Below are 21,922 nucleotides of genomic sequence, written 5' to 3'. Positions count from 1 at the left end.
GTTAATTTAGAAAGTTTATTTTGCCAAGGTTTAGGATGGGCCTGTGACACAGCCTCAGGAAATCCCGACATGTGCCCAAGGTGGTCGGGGCACAGCTTGGTTCTATACATTTTAGGGAGACATGAGATGTGAATCAGTACATGTAAGAAGTACTTTGGTTCCGTCTGGAAAGGTGGGACATCCTGAAGCAAGGCAGGAAGACTAGAAGAGGGGGAGGAGCTTCCAGGTCACAGATAGGTGAGACATAAATGTTGCATTATTTTGAGTTTCTGATTAGCCTTTCCAAAGGAGGCAATTAGATAAAGCATGTATCTCAGTGAGCAGAGGGATAACTTTGAATAGAATGGGAGACAGGTTTGCCTTAAGCAGTTTCCAGCTTGAGTTTTCCCTAGTGATTTTGGGGGCCGGAGATATTTTCCTTTCACAGGCTCAAACAGTTCAAAGGATAGTGGTGCAGTGCTTAATCTTTAGGCCTGGATGTGGCCTGGCACATACTGTTGCAAGCTTAAGTTGCATTATTAAGCACTTGCTACATGCCGGGCACTGCTTTAACTTCTTGCCATGTCTTAACTCTGATTCTTCTTGACGGTTCAATGGAGAATATCCCTTTATTATGTCCATTTTGTGAAATTGTCACTGAGGAAGAGGGAGGTCAGTAACTTGCCCAAGATCGCACACCTTGGTAGCAGTGCTGGAATTGAACTGAGACTATTTGGCTCTGGGGGCATACTTTTAACCACCACAAATGATTTCTAGGTTATAGCCAGAAATGGAAAAAGCCCCAGTTGTTGATTTTCTGATTACTTCAGTATTGCTGGAAGCATCTCCTTAATGCAATTACGGTGTAGACTGTTGAATGCAGGCTGCAGGAGGCTGAAGGCAATGTAGCCCTTGGTCTTTAGTTCCTGAGCATATGCCTCCTTCCTTTATTATATTGATGCAGTGCTTGTGCACAGAGGAGTCAAGAAGACCTGCATGCCAGAGTTCATCTGTTCTGTGTATCTGACCATGGTTTGCCTGCCCCAGCAATGGAGAGGTGGAGATATTCACACTGAGCAGCATCAGTGGGGAATGTGGGACTGCATTACAGCCTCAATTATTTTTTATGTCACTTATATAGTATGCAGTAGAGCTTTTAAATAAGGAGGCAAGTTACAAAATAAATAACAAAAAAACCAAAACAGGGGCCAGATGTCAGTGCCAGCAAAGAATACCGTCCCATAAGACTGCATTTAAAATGATTTATTTTTTCCATTTTAATGTAAGGATTGTAGGATATAAAATGTGTGTACGTATACACACACTCACACTTTTTTCAGTTTTATGCATGGAAGAAATTTCAGTGTCTCAAGTTTTCAGTTATTGATGAGTGTGATAATAACGATAATGATAGCAGTATTTACATAGCACCTGACTATGCCAGGAGCTATTCTGAGGACTCTTTATATGTTAACTCATTCATCACCATATTGAGAGTTTTTAGTATTATGAAATGAAATGAAGTTTACTGAGTACAATTTAAATATCAAAATAGTTAGCTTTAATAACTTCAATCTTATGCCAGTTCATATTAGCAAATTTAGCAGAAAAGGTAGATGGTCATTTATTTTTAAATGGTATGCTTTCTTTCAAATCCCAGGTAGCTTTGGGAATCTTTCTTCTGGGTCAGAGAATAGATGCGTCATTGTCCCAGTCTATTCTAAACTAAGTTAAAAGCCCGCCGATTCATCAGGTAAGTAGTTTGTGGGTATTATTCTTGGATAGATGCATCTAAATGGGCTATTTATAATTTAACTAAATCATGTCATGAGACACATTCTCACTTGTAAAAGGGGGGATGGCCTGCAGGAATTTATCTAAAAATAGAGGCATAGCGATTTTCAATTATCATGTCCTCTTACAAGTTTATGTTTTCCCCTTTTCTTTTTCCTCTTTCTGATCTTCAAGACAGCGATTCAGCAAAGAAAAGTGGCAGCTTGTAGGAAGACTGTACTCATTTTAAGCTATAGCAGAAATATAGGATAATGCCAGATGTTTCATTCTTCGCAAGAAAATGAAATGATAAAAATCAATCTCTTTTTCAATTAGATAAGAAGCTCTTTCTTATCTCCCACCCCTTTGGAAGTTTAAGGTATAAAGATATGTACAAAGATCACAAGTAGAGGAGTCTCAGCCCCTACTCTCTACTTTCAAATGCTCACTTAACCTCTATTGTGAAATTTAACATGTTCAATAACCATTTTCCTTCTCCCAAACAATTCTCTTTTTTTGTACTTCCCTATTAATATGAATGATATCATCATTTCCCTAATGGACTAGTATCAGAATTGGAGTCACTTTCTGCAGGCCTTTCTCTGTTAATTGTTATATTCGCCTGTTGGTTCACTTTATAGTTTTGTCTTGGAAAATGTTTCTTGCCTCTATAATTCTGCAGCTGGAGCTGTAGCTCAGGACCCATTCATTGCTTCTTGCCTTGACTTAGATAACGGCTGCGTGCTGTTGTCCTACTGCTCTTTTCTCTAAATCCATCTGATGCAAGACTCTGAGACTACTAATAAAATCTTTAATGATTCCCTTTCACCTTAGAATTAACTACAGACTTCTCAGCCTGGAAATGAAGGACCTTGACAATATTCCACCACTCTACTATTCCCTATTAACATTCCCTGTTTGCCCAAAAAGTCTATGTCCCAACCAAACTAGACTCTTCACAGTTTCCTGAATGTGAGTCGTATGTTTCTGTTTTCTGTCTTTGCATTCTTTTAAAGCTATTTATTTCCCCTGGGATAACCTTGGTTCCCATTTCTACCTTTTAAAATCTTATTTGCCTGGGTATGTCTGTCTCACACCACTAACTCCTTCTTCTTTCTCCAACTTAAAGCATTCTCTTTTCTTTATGAATTTCTATAGCCCTTTGCACTTCTCTTAAAGTTTCTTGTGTTATAATCAACATCACATTTTATAACACTGGTTCAACTCCCTAGTTCCCACACTCATGCATACTTGTATGAGTCACTTGTAAAAAGTATTAGGCCAGTTGAATGGAATTGAACTTTCATCACTCTAGGTACCTCTCGGGTACAAATCAGAAAGGCTCTAAGATCTGCCTTTAGCATATTAAAAACTCACCTGAAACTGTAATGTGAGCCCATGGAGTTCTTCTATTACAAGGTAGACTATGTAAAGACATATTTATTTTCTAAGTAAAGGACCAGAAACCACCTTTTCTGAAAATGTAGCTCAGAGAACTGGAATCTCAATTTATGCCACCGTGAGTCAGAAGAAGACTTTGAGTTTTGCTTCTTTTTTCCCCCAGGATATCACCCTAGCTATGCTTCATTTACTCATCTGGCTCTTCTTATGCTACATGGTTTACAATTTGAATGACTGCCCAGACTTAGAAAGTCACTAGACCCGTGCTTGAATTATAGACTGTAAGCTTATCTCAGCCATGTAAAAATACCCAGAATTCAAAGGGAGATATTTCCTTCCACAGAGACTACATATAAATGTGGGCACACATAGAGAGTAATTATTACTGCAGCGTTAGTGCTCGTGGCCTTCATGGCAAGATTTTCATCTAATGGGTAAAGGCTATGTGAGAAAAATGTTAGAGTTCAATCTGTTTTTAATTGCTGAAATTATCCCAAACGAACAGCAAATATATGCCACATTTTTCTTTGATTCTCCCTCTAAGGAAATCTATTTTTCATTTTGTTATATTGAAGGAGAAAATTATAATGTATTATAGTGTGTATTTTGTTTTCTATAATATTTCTGGGCATACTACACTGTAATTACCATTTTAAGACTAATGTAAGATAATGTCTTCGGAATTCTCAAACTGATGCAACTGATTTGCTTATGGACATATTCCCTCAAAGTAGTTTCGAGTGAATACATTAGTGCAGTTGTTTGCGAAGCATGATTTGGGGACCCCTGGAAGTCTCTGAGATACTTGCAAGAAATGTTCAAGGCAAAAAATATTTTCATAATACTGCAAAAATACTATTTACCTTTTTCATGCTCATCCTTTCAGAAATGTAAAGTAAATTTTTCCAGAGGCCACATGATATGTGATATCACAATAGATTGAATGAGAATCTAGCTATCCTCTATTAAGGAAGATATTAAATAGATTTGCAAAAATATAAAACACTGCCACTCTTCTCACACATTTTAAAACATGTAGTTTTTAAAAAACATACATTAATTTTGCTAATATTTAATGGGTTTATTGTAGTTACTTACATTAATATTTGAACATTTTTTAGCTTAATTTCTGATACAGTAAATCTGATAGATATAATGATCATAAATAGAAGCTCTTTTGGGTCCTCAATTATTTTTAAGAGCATCTTGGTAAAAAGTTGGGTAATTCCTGTATTAGTGCATATAAAATAAAGTCCCAATAATATCAAACAAATTATCTGTTTCTTTATTTGCCAGTTGTATGATTTTAAATTGTGATAATATTAAGCATTGACAATTGATTCCATTTCCTTGATTAAAAAACTGTGTATTACAATAGACTCCTGCTTGTCTTAAAAAGAAAGTGATTGTCTGTTTTGATTTTTTTTTTTTTTCTTTTTGAGATGGAGTCTGACTCTTGTCGCCCGGGCTGTAGTGCAGTGGTGCGATCTCAGCTCATTGGAACCTCTGCCTCCCGGGTTCAGGTGATTCTCCTGCCTCAGCCTTCCGAGTAGCAGGGATTACAGGTGCTGGCCACCATGCTCGGCTAATTTTTGTATTTTTAGTAGAGACGGGGTTTTGCCATGTTGGCCATGCTGGTCTCGAACTCCTGATCTCAGGTGATCCCCCCACCTTAACCTCCCAAAGTGCTGGGATTACAGGCATGAGCCACTGCGCCCGGCCTTGATTTTGTTTTTATTAAAACTTAGAAAAATGAAATATCTGTTCCGCCATACCACTATATTTCAGGATTACCTTTTCTTTGATTTTTAATAGTTTTAATTCTAGTACATGACTATCATTTAGTTATTGAAAATGATTCTAAGTCTGACATAATGGAAACATAAGCTTTCTCAGAGGAATAATCTTAAAACAATACAGTGAGAATTGCTTTAATTTTCCAAAGTCTACATGATTCTTTACTAGGTTAGCATTTATGGATGGAAGTCTTTTCTTGATATGAAACTAACAGGGATACAACATAAGTAATATATATTATATATCACATTATTATAAATAAAATGTGTATCAACAATGGGTTAGAATTTTAAAAAATATTTGAAAAAAGGCTCAGTAAAATAAATATTAATGTTCTTCAGGTGTAATATAGGTACACAATACTAAATAATCAAGAAGTACCATATATTTTTAATTTAGACAACACTGTCCCTAAAAAATAAGTGGTCTCTCAGCTATGCCCTTGAGTGGAAATTAGGGCTATTGGATTTTCACAAGTTAAGTGTGTAACTTACATTTGAAAAAAGAATAGCAACATGTTAAGTACGTCATGAGATAACCAAGAGGACTAGAGGAATTAAGGGCTTTGAATAAGTGAAAAAAACATATCAGAAATGGAGACATTTTTACAGTCTAGAAAACAAACAGAAAGAAATTTAATGTTAAATTAAGAAATACTCCAAAACAAGCCACAATGGTAGACAATGCAGATTTGAATAGATTAAGCATTAAGGGTGAGGAAACAAAAAACATCTTTTAACTTGACACTTGAAGGTTTAAAATTCTTCAGTGGCTTCCCACTGTTTTTGGACAGTCTATATGCTTGCATGGCACATGAAATCTTTCACAATTTGGCCCCAAATTCCCATTCCCGTGTAAACTTAACTTCTTTCCGTGACTTTATTCACTTTCCTTTCCTCCTACTGCCTCATTTTTAGTCATTTCCAAATACTTACTTTTCCAGATCTCTTTGTTTTTAATGTATTTTCCCCAAAATCTGGAATGCCTATTTCTTCTGCCAGAAAAAAACTGTTCAAGACTTGGAAATTGACTAAAAAGACGACTGGGTGCTATCTAGAAGATCCTGTGGGGCCTGTTGATTCCATACGTATGTGTGGAGTTGATTGACTTTCTATCGACTGGACTATTCTGTGATTTGGTAGTGGTAGAAGTTAAGTTGTAGAAAACTGATAGCAGTGAAGATGATTCTTATCTGTAGCAATACAAATGGTTTTTGTTCATCCTAATATACTAATGCAATATGAATACTAATGCAAATGAATTTTGTCCAGTAGAGGTTATAAATCTCTGTAAGTCAGATGAAATATTTGACACGTGTTCATTTTATATGTGAATGAGAGCAACGTTTTCAACTTTTTGAAAAATATTTTTCAGTACCTGCCTTTTCTAACTACCACATAGAAAACTCCTTTGAGATATGGTGAAAACACCACCTTCTCAGTGTGACATTCTCTATTTCCCTAAGCAAAATTAGCTTTTTCTTCACAGTGTTCCCATTGTACTTTTAGTCTACTTTCTCTACCGTGTTTATCAAATTGTTATCTGTCTGTCTATCATCTATCTATCTATCTATCTATCTATCTATCTATCTATCTATCTATCATCTCTTTCTAGTTTTCCTGCTAGACTACATCTTTAAAAGCAGAAAACATTTTTTTTCATCTTTATATCACTTCTTCCTTTGCCAAGCATATAGCACATGACTTACAGAGGTTTACTTGGTAAATGCTTATTGATGAACGAAAGTAGAAGTCACAGAAAAGGGTAATGGGACTATTTTAGCAGTTGTTGATAAGGGAGAATTGGTTTCTTAGAGCAAAAACCAAAATGACGTTTTCACTTGTAGACTTTATGGAAAAATATAATTTAGCATGAAATCGAAAAGAGTTGAAGGAAGAAGCTTAATGAAGCCAGAATGACCTAGGAGACATGTGGATTAAGAGAGCTGAGAATTAGAGGCTTGCACTATGGCTGTTTTCCTGAACTGCTGCAGTCAAGACATTTTTCTTCTGTCATACTTTATGCATTTATAATTTAGGGGTAATAATGATTGTAATTATCCAGACAGAGGAATTCCCGTAACGGGATGTTTGAGTCTAACGTGGACAGGAGGCAGCCTGACTTGGCTCATTTTGCTATGAGTGAGGACGGGGGAAATTTAAAATAAATGTCGCTTGAAATAAAATTAAGCAGTGGCATGAATCCTCACTGTGAATTTGGAAAAGTCTTTTTCTTGGGGATTAGTATTACCTCCACTTCCTTACCATTTTTATTTTTATTTTATTTATATACTTTTAGGAACTAGTTTTTGGCAAAATAGGCAGCCATTAGAATGAATAGATAGACTGGCTTTTGTCAGGTATTCTGCACAATTACTTTTAATTGTGTTTGGATACCTTAAGACTCAGATGTTTTTGCAAAGGTTTGGATGATTTTTCTGAAGCAAAGAATGATTTCCAGTATTTACTCCCTAAATAGGCCACTTACAAATAGTAGACTTAAAAATCAGCAGTAAATTTTGAATTTATGCCCCGGCAGGTGAGAGAACTCAAACTATTTACCAACACAGTTCACTGCTGTTTCCATGGCAACAGAGGCCAGTTTCTGTCAGTCCAGCGTCGCTTCGCCAGTTGACTTCAGCAGTGAACTCTGTGTGATGTTGCCAAATGTCTGGCTTCTGTGTTTCCTGTTCCAAGCAATTGTTTCTTATCCTGAATACTAATGAGTAGTCTACAAAGGCTGTGGTTCAATGCCACTGAAGACGGGACTGTGAATCATATGTGGAAAAGTAGTGAGCATTTTGCCTGTAGTGAATTTAAAACTATACGTAATTAGATTGTACATTCTCTAACTAGCTATGCTAGTAATTTATTAATAATGTTACCTTGCTATTATTAGGCAGCTGGGCCTAAATAAGAAATGACAGCACAGCTGTCATCATTGAATCAACTGCTTTTTCACAAAGGCTTGCTGACTTCGGCTGGTTAGCATCATCATGTAAATTCAAAAGATTGTGCACATGTATGCCAGCAGAAAAATAAAATTGCAACTGGATTTTTTTTTTTTGCTTTTAAAAATGTTCATATATTGATTGCTCTGAGATGGAGAAAAAGCAGCTGCTTGAGATGCCAGTGAAATGGCTGAGAAATTTAAAATGAGAGAAAAAAATTAAAGCCTTCGAATAGAGAAAAAAGCTAAGCAGTTTTTGCTATTTAAAAAAGAGGAATACTGTGATTTTTTTAAAGTTCTGGTTGTGTCGTGGTTATCAGTGTGGAGAACTGGGACTGGATCATACCCTATACCAGACATTTGAGGACCAGACTTGTTATGATTCTGTTTCTCTCTGCAGCATAAGTTCCTTGAGGGTAGACGTTTGCATCATTGTATTTCTGACAGCTAGCACAGAGCTTGGCACATATTGAGTGCTCAATAAATATATAATGAATTAAATGAAACTCAATGAATCCTCAGCAAGTAGTTTCTGGTATTTAAGCCCATCAAATTTCCTGGAAGAAGTCAATTAGACTCTTCCCTTCATTAAAGAGGATAACAGCTTACTGCTAAGTATATGACCTGGAGCTTCAGTTGACAGTTACATATGGCTGTGGCGGCTCCGAGTGTTTGTTTTCAGCAGACACTGCTCAAAGGTGGCTCTTCTCATCATTTATTTTTTTCTAGCTAGTGGATCCATTAAGAATAGCTTTTGGTGGCATCTTTTGCCATTTCTAACTCTTGGCTTGGCCATCCCCCGCAGAACTTTCACTGTGAAGAAGACAGCCTTCTCCAGTAGTAGTTTTAGGAAGACATTTCCAATGTTCCTTTCCTTGGGCCAAATACCAGCCCTGGTTCTCAACTGGGGAAAATTTTGTCTGCCCCGCCCCTGCCCAACTCCCCCCACTGGGGATTTGGCAATATCTGGAGCCATTTTTGCTTGGCAGAGAGTGCTACCAGCCTCTAGTGGGCAGAGGCCAGGAATACTGTGAACCATCCTACAATGCATGGGAGAGCCCCCACAACAAAGACTGTTTCAGCACAAAATGTCCATGGTTAAGAAGTTCAGCTCTTTTATGACACTTGCTCAAAACCTGTCAGAATCACGCCCTATGCCCTCCTTGTCTCCTGTTTGGAACTGTTCCCTCTGTCCCCACTTAGGCTTAGCTTGTTTTTTTTTTTTTTTTTTTTTAATACTTTACCAATTTGATCTTTCTTCCTCAGAATGTCAAGATGCTGTCATGAAGAGAGAGAGAGAGAGAGAGAGAGACTCAGTCTTTGCTATCAGTGTCTGAACTTATAGGTACATAGTTATCTTGCCAGTAGCTCCACATTCCAGAGAGTGGAAAAGCAAATATGCAAATCAAGTTCCAGGAATAATCAATCTTAATGATCCCATTGCTTTTAAGAGAGACATGCAAGGAATGCTCTACAAATATAGCACATGGAATGTGGAAGCTGCTCTATAAATAATAAATATTTTGTATTGTTCTAAAACCTTTTCATGGATCAGGAATTTTAAGTTGGGTATTTGTGTATTACATCAAATTCTATAAAGCAAATGTGACTTGACAGTCTTAATAATATCATTCTAAGAACTGGCATTTTTTTTTTCTTTGAAAACCTCAAATTGATCTAAATGATATTATAGGTATTTTAAAACAATAAGTGAGCATTTTAATGCATGAATATGGGGCTCAAATTTTGAATTCTGACATGAAAAAGGTAATTGCACAGCATTGGATAGTTAGGCTTTTCTAAGACATTAAGAAGGGAATACTGATCATCACTTGTTAATGATTTCAGTGACACTTAAAGAAGGGAAGGAAGCATTTCACTTTTAAAGCTCTTTACGAATATAAACTAATGAATCCTCAGAACGTCTTATAAGAAATGTATTAGGCTAGGCGTGGTGGCTCACACCTGTAATTCCTGCACTTTGGGAGGCCAAGGCGGGCAGATCACTTGAGGTCAGGAGTTCGAGACCAGCCTGGACAACATGGCGAAACCCTGTCTCTACTAAAAATACTAAAATTAGCCAGGTGTGGTGGTGCACACCTGCAAACCCAGCTACTCAGGAGGCTGAGGCAGGAGAATCTCTTGAACCTGGGAGGCGGAGGTTGCAGTAAGTGGAGGTTGCACCACTGGACGCCAGCCTGGGAGACAGAGGGAGACTCTATCTCAAAAAAAAAAAAAAAAAAAAAGAAAGCAAAAAAAATAAAAATAAAAATAAGAAATGTATTATTGTCTCTCTTAAAAGATGTAAATACGGTTTACCATATAATATTCTAGTTTAGCAAATTCATAAACAGTGATTATGGGAAGTGTTTCTGCTCTCAAATACAATAATTAAATCTTTTTTCCCAGATGCTTTCTTTGTAAATAGCATAACACAGTAATTTCTAGTCTTTGCCTTTAGGTGACTAGTCTTGATTCATCAAGAGAAAGGAAATTTGGATAATAAATGTACAAAATATCTTAGTATGTCTGGGCCTCTATAACAAACTGCTATAGACTGGGTGGCTTATACATAACAGAAATTTATTTCTCACAGTTTTGTAGGCTGGGAAGTCCAAAATCAAGGTACAGGCAAATTCCACCTCTGGCGTGGTCTCGTTTCCTAGACAGGCATGTTTTTGCTGTAACCTCACCTGATGAAGGAAGAAGGGATCTCTCTCCAGACTCTGTTATAAGGGCATTAATTCCCGTTCATGAAGAATCCGTCCTCATGGCCCTAGCTCTGAAAAAGCATCATCACTATGGGGCTTAGGATTTCAGCATGTGAATTTTGGGTTGACATAGACATTCAGACCATAGCACAGTGTAACGAGATGAGTTAAATATATGTTGCCAAAAATCAAGTCTGTAATCTCTTTTCCTTTTAATTTTTATTTAAAGTTTATTTTAAAAGTTTGCTTTCATGAATATTCACATACTTCAAGTTGCAAAACAAGGCATTATTTTTACTGCCTTTATTCTGAAAAACAAAATTTCCTTATTTTAGTCTAATCACTATTTATTGTACCACTAAATTGGTTCAAGTTTTAGACACATATCAAGAAGGTTCTATCTCACAAGTATTCCAATAATAGGCAAGCCCTTCAGGTTTCTTTTCTTATAAAAAGAAGTTTAGAGGTTACATTAGCACCGACTATTAATGTCAGCTTCATCGGGGAAATAAAAGAAGCAGGAAGCTCTCTACTTTTTCTGTCCTCAATTTTTTCCAAACCATTTCCCAGCTTTCCTACCTGGTTCTCTACAGAGAACTGAATCAAAACCACTGTGCTCATGATCTGCTTTAAGTTTTTGGAATTTGAGTACAAGGAAGAAGAAGAACAAAAATAATAGAAGACAGTTATGGAATGGTAAAAGTTATATCTGGGCCAGTCACCAAGAATTCAGGAGCAAATATCCACTGACTGTCTGAATTAACTCTGATTACACACTAATGGCAAAATATAAGATAGACAACCAATATTGAGTGGCTGCTATGTGCCTGGCACTGAGATACTCTGTGAGAGACAGTCTGCCTTCATGGAGCTTCTGAGCAGGAGACAAGTGGAGGAGTTGTTAGTTCAAGTGCTTGTAGCATTGTCTGCAAAGAGTGAGGGCATCATCAGGAACTGGCTTCAGTGGTTTCCTGAAGCTCAGTACTCTAGCCTTCCTGATGGCTAGAGGAGGGTACAGGTGTGGTTAATATGAGAGTAGCTTTGTTTATTTAAAAATAATAGAAACTTCAGACCTATTTACTCAATTATTGAATGTCATTCTTATTTTTTTTAAAAGTTTAGTAGTATCTTTTGTATGCCAGGATTTGGGGAGGAATTCAATAATTAATATTGTCATAGCCCCTTATCTGGAAATTTCTACAAACTATTGGGGAACACAAACAAGAAAATAGGAAATTGAAGTAGAGTGTGATGAGTATTGGACTGGGCAATCTGGATTGCTTTGGAGGTACATAGAGAGGACCACAGGGGGTTAGCAGAGACTCGAGAGTAATGGACATCCAAGAGTCTTAGAGAAAACATAGAATCAAGCAGGTCAAATGAGGTAAGTGGAGCAGCAGTTTGGGCAGATAAGACCACACAGACAAAGGCTCTGATGCAAATGGAAACACAGAGAAGCACGAGTGTTCCAAGATACTGTGGGATAAAAGGAGTGGAGGTGAGGAGATGTCAGCCATGAACCTGGAGAAATAAGCAGGGGCCGGTCATGAGAGATCTTCTATGCCATCTTAGGAAACTTAGTATTTATCTGGACACAGAGAAGGAGTCAGTGAAAAGGATACCAGAGGTAAATGACATGACCAGATTTATGTTTTACATCTATCACTCTTGCTGAGATATAGGGAAAAAAGTAAAGAGTAGAGATTGGAAAAATCGTCTGGGTAATAACATTGAATACTGTATTTGGAGCCAATTATAGGAAAAAATTCTCATTAATAATCATTTTTATTGTAAAATTATTTAACTGGGTACAGACATAAAACTCTATATAGACCGGGTGCGGTGGCCCACACCTGTAGTCCCAGCACTTTGGGAGGCCGAGGCAGACGGATCACGAGGTCAGGAGTTCAAGACCAGCCTGGCCAACATGGTGAAACCCTGTCTCTACTAAAAATACAAAAATTAGCCCCCCTTGGTGGCAGGCACCTGTAATCTCAGCTACTTGGGAGGCTGAAGGCAGGAGAATTGCTTGAACCCAGGAAGCAGGGGTTGCAGTGAGCCGAGATTGCACCACCGCACTCCAGCCTGGGCGACAGAGTGAGACTCCATCTCAAAAAACAAAATAAAACAAAACAAACAAACACTGTATATAACATCTTTATGCTTATAGTTTTTATGTAACTGTAAAACTAACAAATTACTAACCAGATTTAAAAACAAAAAAATTCAATTAACAACATTCAATTAACATGAAAGATGGTGTGAAATTCTTGAAAATACATCCCCAATGTTAAGTGTCAGTGGTTCTTAGAGGGTGGTCCTGGCCAGCAGTACTAGCCTCACCTAGGAATTTGTTAGAAATTCTAATTTTCAGGTCCTACACCAGACCTACCAGTCAGAACCTCTGAGGGCAGGCCAGGCAGTCCCTTTCTAACCCTTCCAGAGGATTCTGATGCACGCTGAAGTTTGATAACCACTGCTTAGCAGGTGAACAGATGGATCTCCTCCAATACAAAGAATAGAAGACATTGATTTTTCTGAAAGCAGAAGTTCCTAGGAATAGAATTTACAAAAATTGTTTTAAGGAATCATGAGAAATGCACATTTAGGGTCATCAGATGCATAAAATATAAAAAATTATCATCATTAACTATGATTAAATTAAATAGTAGATAGGAACTATTAAGAATTCTAACTCTAATAAGAATTTTGCTGTGCTTTTCTTCTTTTTAGAGTGGATTAGGTTCCTTCTCTTACCCAATCTGTGGCGTGAGTTTTATCATGCCACTTAAATTATTCAGGGCAAAGAAATTTATATTTACATTCCAGTTCTATATTTGCCAGTCAATACTGTTTTATACTTTTTCCTACATACATATTTTTAAAAACATTTCGTCTAACAGAAATATTCTTACTTCTATCTGGTGGTTCCATTTTATCAAAAGAGTGAAATATTTTTTCATGTCCCATCATCACAGAAGTTCTCCATTTGTCTGTCAGGGGTTGATAAGCCTGGTTCAGGACCACCCAGGATTGGTTCCTTTCATCTCCTGGGTGCTCCCTCAGAAGGGAACTTCTGTTCTATCCTCCCACTTCTGAGGCCTCAACCCTTCCTCCTTTTTTGTTAGTCACGGCTGAATTTTCTCCTCTTTCCCACAAATCCAGTCTTAACCAGTCTTCAGGAAGAAGAAAAAAAAAACCAAAAACACAGTTTGCATTGCACCCAAATCAGTTCTTCCTTCCTTCCTTCCTTCCTTCCTTCCTTCCTTCCTTCCTTCCTTCCTTCCTTCCTTCCTTCCTTCTCTCCCTCTCTCCCTCCCTCCCTCCTTCCCTCTCTTTCTCTCTTTCTCTTTCTTTCTTTCTTTCTTTCTTTCTTTCTTTCTTTCTTTCTTTCTTTCTTTCTTTCTTTCTTTCTTTCTTTCTGTCTGTCTGTCTGTCTGTCTGTCTTTTTCCTTTTCCTTTTCCTTTCCTTTCCTTTCTCAGAGTCTTACTCTGTTGCCCAGGCTGGAGTGGCATGATCTCAGATCACTGGAACCTCTGCCTCCCAGGTTTTACAGATGCCCGCCACCAAGGCTGGCTAATTTTTGTATTTTTAGTAGAGACAGGGTTTCACCATGTTGGCCAGGTTGGTCTCGAACCCCTGACCTCAGGTAATCCACTTGCCTTGACCTCCCAAAGTGCTGGGATTACAGGCGTGAGCCACCGTGCCTGGCCTCTGCTAGGGTCTTTGAGTCTTTGCTTTGTTTTCTGCTTTGAGCACGTGAGGGAAAAAATAGCCCTTGGGATATTAGTAAGAGAGAAAAGGGGAAGGGAAATAGAATAAATATGTATATATGTAAAATATATATATATTTATATATTATATATATTCACATATAAATACATGTATGAAACTAGAAGATACCATAATAAATGCTGTGACATATTTTTATAAACCATGTTTTTATTTTTTTTGTATCATAGTAGACAGTACACATTGGAGCTACAGTTATTTTTCTAAAATGTTTATTCAGCAGATGATTGTTAAGCATTTATTATGTGCTAGGAATTGCTCTAGATGTTGATGAGATAACACGGAACAAAAACCCCTGCCTTCATGGGGGTTATAATGTAGGGAAGGGATGCTGACCAAAAAATTACATCCGTAAACTGTAGAGCAAGTTAGATGATGATAAAATTCTACGCAGGAAAATAAAGTTGGGAAGGAGGTTAAGGAATAGGGAGGAGAATACAAGTTTAAATGAGTGGTCAAGGAGGGCTTCGCTGAAAAGGGGACATTTGTGTACACCCCTGAGGAGGTGAGGGAGCAAGTAAAATAGAGATCTGGGAGAGTATCCTCCAGGCAGAGGGCCTGGGGCCTGAGGGGGTTAAACAACAAACACTGTGTTGTTTTGTTCCTTCATAATATGGAAGTGAAAGTCAGGAGGATATGAGTGTTGGGCTTTGTCCTAACACATAATTAAACCGCTTTGGATCGTGCTGACGTTTTCAAATCTGCTTTTATGCTTTATTTTGGCAGGTGCAGAGCAGGCTTTGATGTAGGCCTTATTTAGCTGTACCACACAGGTGATACCCTTCTGAGGCCTCTAGCAAGTTCCCTGGATCACCAGTTTTTCCGCTTTGGCTGGTGAGATGACAAACTCTATCTAGCCTGGTTGAGCCCTGCAAATTGCTTCAGGAGGTTCTTTCCAAAGCCTAGTGGGGTTTGAAACCAGGTCTCTGCTGATCAGTACTCAGCCAAAGCCTCGAAGGGGTTTCTATCCAGGTTTCCGGAGCTCTTTCTCTTCAGGCTGTGTCCTTTCTCGTACTCTGCCCTGCGAATTCTGGCTGCCTCAGCCTCCCTGGTCTCTCCTCTCCTCACTTTGTGAGACCATGAGACCACTGAGTTCTGTTAGGCTTTTCCTATCCTAGGACTTTAGAGCTGCTTCCAGGCAACAATTTGGAGAAAGTATAAGGATAATTTGTTTTCATTCGTTCAAAGAACACAATTTTGCTCTGGCTGTTGTCCAATGTCAGAAAATACTTATTGCTGTAGTTTTTTTTTTTTTTTTCTTTTTCACAGTAGGAGGGCAATTCTCTGGGCTATTAATCCCTCATGGGTAGAAACAGAGGTTTCTAGTAGAACTTTTGATTGCCAAACTAATAAAAAGCCTTTCTCAACTTAACCTATTTATATTTATAGGTAAACTCAGGCCCACGCTTAAAAACCAATATACCATGGAAACAAAAATTTTGCCCATGAGTTTCAAATTGGGTTATCTCAGAGTAAACCTAGGGGCAAGGATTTAAGTGCAGGGCAATTCATTTGGGAGGTGATCCCAGGAAACATGGGTGGAAGAGTGGGGAAGTGAGAGAGGGAAGGGAAAGAAGACACTAAATGGCACATTATCAACTCACTCACCAGATATACCCTAGGGCCCAGTCCTGCCAAGGAACTCTGGGAGCTCCTATACAGCACACCTCGGAGCTAATCACATTGATGAGGAAAGAAACTGGGTGTACGTCTGTGGACACATCAGCCAGCATTTGCTGAGTTGCTTCTGTGGGTGTTAACTCCGCACTTCTGGGTTGTCCTGCATTCTGGTTGCACATGTTCCCTGTGGTCAGAGAAAAGTCCTCGGGCAGAGCGGTATAGTTTGGATATATGTCCCCTCGGAATCCCATGTTGAAATGTAGTCCTCTATGTTGGAGGTGGGGCCTGGCGGCGGGTATTTGGATAGAGGCGGATTTCTCGTGAATGGATTAGCACTATCCTCTTGGTGCTGTCCTCTTGAGAGTGAGTCAGTTGTTTTGAGATCTGGTCATTTAAAAGTGTGTGGCACCTCCTGTGCGCTCTGTTGCTCCCGCTCCTGCCATGTGAAACGCCTGCTCCCCCTTTGCCCTCCGCTATGATTGTAAGTTTCCTGAGGTCTCCCCTGAAGCAGAAGCAGAAGCTAGTGCTATGCTCCCTGTACAAGCTGCAGAACCGTGAGCCAATTAAACCTCTTTTCTTATAAATTACCCAGTCTTGGGTATTTCTATATAACAATGCAAGAATGGCCTAACACAGAGAGATTCTCAGATGTTGACAGTAAGCAGCCTTCCTAGTGCAGAGGTGAAAGTCAAGGGGGTATAAGCAGGGTTACTAGTAATACTGCCACATCAGACATGGGATGCAAGTTAAACCCTTTCTAAAGAAGTGCTCTGTGCTCTGATTTCAACCCAGCAGACTAAGTAGACCTGACCAAATAGATACAGGCTTAAGGCAGTCTTCTCTTCCTTTTCATAATTATTAGAGGACATTCTTTAAATTATTTCTTCAAAGTACTGTGAATACCTAAGCTACCTGGAACTCACAAGGAGTTAATAATTCTATACATTTGATTTTTTCATGTACCTCAAAGTTTGAAACTCGAAGGGACATTTTGGAACGTTATTATTATTTTTTTATATGACTACATCCACACTTTTATTGCCTTCTTAAACAGAGGATGTAAAATAAATGTTAGATTGCTCTGAAGACTCAGTGAATTTTATTTAACGTGATGTGTTTACACTATAGACATAGTTGTATTTGTAGATGTGGAGAGAAAAACATTTAGGGTAGATGAGTACTCTGCTAGTAGTGTTCCTGACAAAACATCTCATGGCGACTTAATTTTATGCATTCGTACCTTTCTCATAAGAGGAGGGGTGTAGCCTGATGGCCTGGACACAGAAACAATAAAGAGTTATACAAAAATAGTTATGAGACCACAGACCACCACTGCTTTCTCTGAAGTGGTTTAATTGGCCCTCACATACTCAAAATCATCTCCTTGGCCAAAGCTGTCCTCACCCTTTGACTTGTAGGCACTTTTCAAAACACATTTATTATTTCTTTGTTTTGTTTTGTTTTAGACACAGGTCTAAAACTGGTTTAGTCTCCTTCTGTTGTCCAGGCTGGAGGGCAGTAGTGCAATCATAGCTACTGCAACTTCAAACTCCTGGCCTCAAACGATACTCCTCTCTCAGCGTTCTGAGTAGTTAGGACTATAGGCAGACACTATCACGCCCAGTTAATTTTTTATTTTTATTTTTTGTAGAGACAGGGTCTTGCTAAGTTGCCCAGGCTTGTCTCAAACTTCTGACCTCAAACTGTCCTCCCACCTTGGGCTCCCAAAATGTTGGGATTAAAGGGTCCCCAGCCCACAGCTATTATTTCTATACCACAGATACAGTTGATCCCAGGAATTTCCTCACTCAGTTACCCAAATGTTTTTTCTTCCTACATGTTGTTGACAGAAGGAAATGAGGATTATGCTTCATCATCTTAAGAATCTGTGCTAGAGATATAGAGAGAAGTATTATATTTTGTTAACAGCCACTGAAATCAATACATTATATTTTTCTGGACATCACTCAGTTGCACACATTTCTAGATGTTCCTCTTAACTTTTTATGGAAATAGAATACCAGATACTATTTTTAAAAAGTATTCTTACTCTAATAACTAGAAAAATATTGAAAACCTTGCAGGGTTCTTGATAAATTGGTGAACTTCCTATAAATACTCTTCAGAATCAGCAATGCTATAAAATCTAAGTAAGTTTCTGTCTCCATGGGCTCACTTAGTGAAATAACACTGGCTCAGAAAGATGTGAGAGAAAGTCCAATGTAATGGTCCTTTTTCTTGAGGGAATCATTATGATTGCCTGGAATTGCCTTCTACTGTAAGTACAAAAATTTATGAAATTATCCAGAAAAAGTTACATGACTATTCACAAATTAGTTTATACTTGACTCCCTAATATTTCATTTTATAGGAATGTATAGCATTAGCACATGCAAAATGAGTCTTTTTTTTCCTTAACCTCTTTTAATCAAAGGGCATTTAGTTCCTTGGAATCCCTTCAGTTTGGAAGTTAGCAAATATCAATGCAATGTAAATTATCTAGGAAATAGACAGTGCTTAGAAATGAATTATCTAAAAAAACTAGAAATTTATGCTATGGTATGATTTACATTTTTTTCCATCAGTAGCATCTAGCTTTTTAGTGCCATGTCTCAGTTTGAAATGCCAAAGCTGTATGGATTTCTTTAAAAAAAAATGTGTATAGCTCCATTGACTACTTTGCTTAAATAAAACCTCGTACTTTTTCGGTAACCACTAGACCGGAGACAGGGCATGCTTGGGTCTTTTCCCTAAGAAGCATTTATTAGAACATTGTATAGTTGCCTCAGGGTAGGCTGATGTGATGTGTAGCACAGCTACCAGGCACTGGCTGACTCAAGACCTGTAAAACATTTCTTTTTTTTTTTTTTTTTTTAAGACCTGTAAACATTTCAACAGCTGCTCTTCTGAAGCGCTGTACTGGTACTACACAATGTAGATTACCAAGCTAGATTGAATTCCATAAGAGTAGAGGTTGTGTTTCTTTTGCTTATTGTATCATCAGTGCTGAATATGGTGCTAATGATCAATAAATATTTAGTGAACAGATGACTCAATTTGTTCAGAAGTTTTCTGATGTTTTCGCTGTCATACACAGGTGAAGTCTGACCTGGTTCTCCACCTGTCTGGTTATCTACTCACTTGATTAGGCCTCCAGTGGTCTTGCGTATAATTGCACTTACCGTGCTGTATTATATCTTCTCTATTTACAAGTCTTCAGTCACCACCAGACTGAGCATTCCTTGAGAATGTTGACCCTGTCTTATATATTCTTGCATCATAAAAGTCTAAAACAATGGTTTAAAAAATGTCTGGTAGCTTTTTAGCAGGCTAGTCTCAACATTTTAAAGATATATGCAAGTATCTGCTTCCTTTTACATATTAGCTTTTCACTAGAGGAAGATGAATCTATGGCCAGAGGTAAGCTTTGATTAAAAAACGAAAAGAAAAAGGTCTTTGTAAGGCTGCTACATCTAATATAGTAAATGGTGGCTTTGTTTATTCATCAATTCATGTTTTCAATCAGTATTTATTGAGTGCTGAGTGCTAGCCAGGAGTCAGGTGTCATTCTAAGTACCGATGAAATCACAATGAATAAAAGAGACCCAAAACCCTTTCTTTATGGATTTTATATTCTAATTAGGGAAATAGATAATAAGCAAGATAAATAAGCAAAACACCTAATTTATTACATAATGAGAAAGAGTTAAGGAGAATGAATACAGCGGGGAAAGGGGATACAGGTAACTGGAAGAGAGGACTGGCTTTTTGATAGATTGACCATTGCCAGTATTACCAAGTAGGTAATTTAGAGTAAGGACCTGAAGAAAGAGAGGTTGCCATCTATATGGACACCTGAAACAGCATTCTTGGAAGAAGGAAGAACGTGTTGAATCCAGTGGTCAGTTCTCAATTCTCATATTATTTGTCCCTCTTAGCAGCTCTTGTCACAGTAGATCACTCTGCTACCACAGGGCCACTCTTCAGCTTTCCTCTTCTTTTGCTCATAGCTCCTTCACTGGTTTCTCCTTCTCTTGATTTTCAAATGTTGGAGAATTCTAGAGCTCAGGCATCATAATTCTTTTTTTCTCACTCTCCTCCCTGTTCAGCTCATCCTATCCTGTGGCCAAACACACTTAAATTTGTATTTCCAACCTTGACTTCTCTGAAATCTGGATCTGTATATCCAGTTGCTCACTTACCATTTCATCTATACAGTCAAAATACTCATCTTAAATTTAATATGTCCAAAATCAAGTCTTAGCCTCACTACCAACACATGCTTCACCTTATTCTTCTCCACGCCAGGAAATGGCATCATTATTCACATAGTTGCTCAAGCTAAAACTTAGAATTCCTCCATGAGCCCTCTTTTGCTCTCCCATCCCACAGAAAATTCATTGGCAAATCCTGTTGGGTCTAACTTCAAAATATTTACCTCAAATGAGTATTTCTCCTTCTACAGCTACTTTCCTACTCCAAACCATCACCATCTTTTTCTAAGAATATAAAAGTAAACAACAGTAGATATAATAGATATAGCATTATTATACAATTATAAAATGCATTATAACATATACATATAATATTAATATAATATTTTTGGAATATAGAAACATGGCATATGATTATATAACAACATATTATGCTATACATGTGATTTACATAATTATAAATATAAATATAGAAACATAACTTATCATATAACATATCCCATACTGTAATGCTATAACTGAAAATATTTGTGCATATTAACATAAATATAGAAACTGTCTCCTAATTTCCGCCCTGCTTAACTGTGGCTCTCTGCCTCTTCATTTTCCATATGGTATCTAGCATGGTCTTTTAAAAATAAAAATTTGATCATATCATTCTTCTGCTCAAAACTCTCCTGTTACTTTGCATCCTTCAGAAGCAAACCCTGCCTCCTTACCATGTCCAACAAAAGCCTATATAATCTAGCCCCTGGCTACCTTTCCCACCTCATCTCAAGACATAACCTTCCCTGGAACTTTGCACACCCATCAAAGCAGCTCCTGCCTTAGGGCCTTTTCTCTAGGTATTCTCTCTGCCTTGGATATCCTAAATGCTCCTTTACTTTATCCATGTCTCTGCCCAAATGTCAGGTAAAGCAGAGACCATCTCTGACTATTCTATCTAAATATAATTCTCTACCAATGTATAGTCCCTTGTTCTATTTCATCTTTCTTGATAGTCTTCCTCACCACATAAAAGTATAGTGTATATTTATATTTATTTATTTATTTATTTATTTTTTGAGATGAAGTCTTGCTCTGTCACCCAGGCTGGAGTGCAATGGCACAATCTCAGCTCACTGCAACCTCTGCCTCCCGGATTCAAGCAATTCTCTGCCTCAGCCTCCTGAGTAGCTGGGATTACAGGTGCCTGCCACCACGCCCGCTAATTTTTGTATTTTTAGTAGAGACGAGGTTTCACCATGTTGGCCAGGCTGGTCTCAAACTCCTGACCTGGTGATCTGCTCGCCTCAGCCTTACAAAGTACTAGTATTACAGGCGTGAGCCACTGCGCCCGGCCATATTTATTTTGTTCTTTGTTTGTCTTTCCGTTGCCTATCTCGGGCAGGATATTTTTTTTAACTTTTATTTTTCACTGCTGTATTCATCCTGTTTGTTAGAATGGTGCCTGGCATATATTGAGTTCTTGATAATTGTTTGTAGAATGAATGAATCAAGATCTCTCTTTTGAGCTTCATACACTCCCTATTTAAAAACATGTCATAGCACTTAAAATTCTATCTAACGAGAGGTTATTTTTCTGACTCAAGTGACTATGAGTCTCTGGAGGAGAAAGATTTAACATTAATGTTCGATTTTCCAGTGCTCGTAAAAGACTTGGATACGTAGATGTGTTTCATAAA

The 21,922-nt window shown here is 37.9% G+C and overlaps 1 protein-coding gene across 50 annotated transcripts in view; it reads left to right on the top strand.

Moving 5' to 3' along the window:
* The window catches only part of MAPK10 (mitogen-activated protein kinase 10), a 334,301-nt gene that overhangs the window by 49,281 nt on the left and 263,098 nt on the right, over window positions 1-21,922 (top strand). For 11 of the 50 annotated variants that reach the window (XM_045393335.3, XM_074040055.1, XM_074040076.1 and 8 more), the window contains exon 3: window positions 1,640-1,732. The exons of the other annotated variants lie outside the window; for them this stretch is intronic. The gene's annotated coding sequence lies outside the window, so the exon portion shown is untranslated. The remainder of the gene's footprint in view (window positions 1-1,639; window positions 1,733-21,922) is intronic. 50 annotated transcript variants of the gene reach the window in all.

Source organism: Macaca fascicularis, chromosome 5, assembly GCF_037993035.2.
Source record: "Macaca fascicularis isolate 582-1 chromosome 5, T2T-MFA8v1.1".
NCBI lineage: Eukaryota > Metazoa > Chordata > Mammalia > Primates > Cercopithecidae > Macaca > Macaca fascicularis.
The sequence above is the reverse complement of the archived record's forward strand: the minus strand, read 5'-3'. Positions and strand labels throughout refer to the sequence as shown.